This window comes from Lactuca serriola, chromosome 3, assembly GCF_051521515.1.
Source record: "Lactuca serriola cultivar US96UC23 chromosome 3, Lser_US96UC23_V15, whole genome shotgun sequence".
NCBI classification, from domain to species: Eukaryota; Viridiplantae; Streptophyta; class Magnoliopsida; order Asterales; family Asteraceae; genus Lactuca; species Lactuca serriola.
The window spans coordinates 66,105,633-66,110,422 of NC_136410.1; positions in this window are offsets into that span (position 1 = coordinate 66,105,633).

Genomic DNA, 4,790 nt, shown 5'->3' on the forward strand with positions numbered 1-4,790 from the left:
TAACTTTATGGACTTAGAGACCAAGGAGAGTTCAGATCTGAAGTTACAACTTCAGATCTGAGCTCATACCCACAATAGCTTCACAATATGCTAGAAAAGCCCAAAACTTTAACCAATGAGATCTAGAACGAAATGAGGTCAAGGTAACGACTTGATACCTTCCAAGAGATGCCATATGAGGTAGATATCAGATCCCCACAAGTCCTTTGCTCCTAGTCACTTGCTCTTCAAGTTCTTCTTATAAGGATACACCTTCCAAAGCTTTAAAACACACAAATGGAGCATACTCACACGAATTAGGGTTTCTAGACTCCCTACAGGCTGCAAAGGGACTAAGGGAGGCTAATGATCCCTTAAATAGGGTGCCAAACCCCGGAAATTAGGGTTTCACCCTCCATCTCCAACTCGTCGAGTCACTATTCCGACTCGGCGAGTTGGTCACTTAAACACGTGGCCCAAACCCGCTGCTACTCGACGAGTCAAGCAACCAACTCGTCGAGTAGATCTTGAATTCACGAGAATTTATGATCATAAATTGGTATTTGAGAATCGGGGCGTTATAATTCTCCCCACTTGAACTAGACGTCGTCCTCGAAGTCTGTTGCGGTGAACATCCTCGGATCGTGCTCCCGCACTCTACCTCTGTCTCCCACGCCCACTCGGACCCTCTCTGGTGCTCCCACTGTACCCTCACCAAAGGTACCTCCTTGCCCCGCAGAACCTTCACCCTTCTCTCTTGAATGGCCACATGCCTCTCCACAAAATCCAGGTGCTCACCTACCTGAATGCCATCCAACGATACTACCGCCTCCTGATCCATGACGCACTTTCGCAAGTGCGAATCATGAAAGGTGATGTGAATCTCAATTGAACCTTTTCATAAGGTCTATCCTTCATGCCACCTTGCCAACTTGACAAAATCCTGATGGTCCAAAGTATCATAAACCCAACTTTCCTTTTTTCCTGAAGCGAAAACTCTTCGTTGACATGATAATGCATCCCTCAGTTCTCAGAATATCATACATAATGGATCCACTAATGAATACGAACACTCATGCCTGGCCCAAACAGCCTCAGGCTGGAATACCAAACATATCATATCCAGTCCATCATAGGGTTCGGTCGTCCTCAGGATGGAATACCCTAGATTGGAAAACCTCCAAGAACATAACTCGGGTCCACTCATAACCGGAGATCCAATGATCTATCCATGCGTCTCATCCACTATCCTCAGATTCATCACAACCGAGTGCAACTCCCCCGTATCTTCAACAATACATCCAACTCGAACACACTCCTACAACAGACATAACCAACACAATCTCTATGCCCACAACCTATAACTAGAATACCCTTACATGTCCTTAGTATAGGTCTGAATTGCCTCTGAGCCCACATCATGAGTCTGGTATGCCCTCCCCGACCCTCAACTCATGACTGGATTTCTCCCGATGGTCGATCGACACTATTGTCGTCACTTCGGTTGCCCAACACTCCGACCATGCAGATATCCACTTTCCTCCGCCACTCGAAGGGCCTAATTGATGCTCCTCTCATCAACGAACAACATAACGATACAAAAACTACTACCACACATGAATCCCGAGTCATAAACCCACTTCAACTCTTCCTGCTACCATATGATGTTTCTCAAGCGAAGTCGAAACCTCCTTGGTCCCAACTTGTATGCCCACAACCCAAACTTCGGACACCTCACCGATTACTGAACCAAAACACACACACAACAGCAGTCCCACGCATCTTCCCGAAAAGAAACCGACTTGCTAGACCTGCTTCCACGCCCTGCCACCAACTCCTGCCAACATAATGAACGTTACATGACCCACGTCAGCCTCACATCCTACCTGGTCTTTAATGACCCATCTTCTCCTTACTTCAGACACGCTATGGCTCTATCACGGATGAAACCAACCCAAGACACATCACAATAACTAAAACAATCATCAACATACCTACCACTACCGGTCAACCGGTACGACACTCATATCTAACCCATATCACCTCTTTTGGTTGGAATACCAATCATGTCTAATCAATTCAACCATCGAGCTGAAATTCTTAGGGTTTGTTGGCCTACCGCCTCAACCCTACCGCTCCCTTTGAGCCTCCATTCCTACGACTTACAGTCGGCCCACATCGGGTATCTTGGCCTACTACATAGAGCAGGACTGCCTCAACCCTATCCAAGTGCCATAGACGATCATGAGAAAGATCTAACCCGGTTCCCAGAACCTGAATGACAGGATATTCTAATCCCAAACCTTCCCAAAACTGTCGAATACCCATACGGATCCACTTTCAGTCCCCACTGGAGTACTACCCGATCCCAGAAGATGAAACCTCGGAGTGTGACATCCCCATTTTCACGGCCAGAAAAGACCGATTTGTTTATGCTTTGTTTTATAAATCAAAGTGATCGTTTAAAGAAAACGGTTGCGGAATTTGTTCCCAAAATAAAATATGATAACCATTTATCAAAACGTTTCTCAAAGAGAACGTATTTTCATTAAATAATAAAACCTCGGGATGTCATGTTCCGATACAGACCAAAAGCATAAACAATAATAAATAGACCTTACAACAGTTATTCATAACTACTGGCCTATAATCCAAAATCTCTCGTCAAGTTCACCAACTTATACTCTTGTGCCATTACCTGTAATGCAAAGAAAACTGAGTGGGTCAGGCTTGGGAGCCTGGTGAGCATATAGGGTTTTCAACCCACAATAATACAATTATTATATTCAACCATCAAACAATCAACTCAATTACTCATCCCTATTATGTTTCTTAGGATTTTACCCTAGGAATTCAACTACTCATCATTCCTTCATTCCTAAGGATTGACCTAAGGAATTTACACAAACTTCCATTGCTACATAAGGCGCATCTGCCAACATTATCCTTTAAGTGCCTCTGCCAGGATTACGTCATACACTATGAGGCGCGACTGCCAGGTTTATGACATTCTCTTTTAGGCGCATCTGCCGACATTATCTTATAAGCGCATCTGCCAAGATTATCCTATAAGTGCATCTGCTATTGTTATGACAATCTCTATTTGGCGCATCTGCCAAGATCATGACATTCACTACTTGGTGCATCTACCAATATTATTCTCAAGCGCATCTGCTAGCATTATGGCATGCTCTTTTAGTTTCATCTACCAATACTATACTTAAGTGCATCTACTAGTATTATGTCACTTTCTCTTTGGTGCATCTACCAATACTATGCTTGAGCGTGTCTGCTAGCATCATGACATTCTCTAATTGGTGCATCTGCCAATATCATTCTTAATCATCTTACATACATCATCATTTTATCACATACCAACTATCTCATCTACCCATGTTCTACCCAACATATTTGTAGATATGGAATACATATACAGTTTAACTCATTTAAAAACTATATAAAACATTCATTCCATACTCATCTCAAATAAACAACAATATATAAACACATAGCACGTATTTTATAACAAATATTTCATATTTATGTGTTGGAAGAAAGTAACCACACACTCTCCCAAACATATGCGTGATACATTCAAACAATACTTGTATTATACCCGTGTTTATGAAAGGGACTATACACCCACACATATAAACAACTTTATATCATACACATAGCACGTATTTTATAGAAAATACTTAATATTTATGTGTTAGAAGAAAGTAACTACACACACACTCGTATAAACAGCAATATACTTAATACACTCAAACCATACTTGTATTATTATCGTGTTTGTGAAAGGTAGTATACACTCACTTGATCAGAAGATGATCAAACAGCACTACGACTTGCAGAAGTAGTAATCCTTAGCAGATCTGGAAGATCTTCACAAAAATCGAACTTCTCGCGGGCAGAGCTTCGGCTAGGGAACCGCACTTCTCGGGATCTTCGGGATCTCGGGACTTGCCTCGGGGCTCGAGAATAATACCGGGGCTTCGGGGTATTTCTGGCACGCAAATCGATGCAAAACGGGAGAGAGAAGAGAGAAAATGAACAAAAGAATCGGCTGCCTTCGAATCCTATTTATAGGAGGCTGGAGCCTCGGAGTACGCGGGGCGTACTGCTTCCGAAATCATCACTGCATGCGTCATCCGAGCCACTTGCTGCGAGTGTCGACACCTTCGGTGTACGCGGGGCGTACCTCGGATCAGATCGGTGACTCCTTCGGATAAAGCCTCCGAATTAAAGATTTAATTTAAATACAATTTATTTAATAAACTTCGGAAATTCATATCTTCTTCATACGAACTCCATTTTCGACGTTCTTTATATCCACGCGAAGGTGAGACTACGCTCTACAACTTTCGTTTAGACTCCGTCGGCTAATTTTGAGTTTATTTTTATTATTTATTTTTAATAGGTCGCGATAGAAAAACTTCGTTATAAATTCATAACTTCTTCGTTTGACGTCCGTTCTCGCCTAACTTTTTATCGCTTCGATACCAACAACGAGACCTTCGATCCTCGTTTAGATTGTTTCGACTAAAAACCGCTCGATCTCAAATCGAGTATTTCGGGCTGCACACCGCTAAGCCGAAACTTCGATAAATCATAACTTCCTCATACGAAGTCAGATTTGGACGTTCTTTTTATGCACGCTCACGGTTTAACGTATTCTACGACTTTCATTTAGATTGCTAAGGCTAAATACTGCTCTAACGTAAATTCACTTTTTACGTTGCGCTGTGTCGTGCCGGTTCTGTCGCGAAACTTCTACAGGTCATAACTTCTTCGTTATAACTCGGATT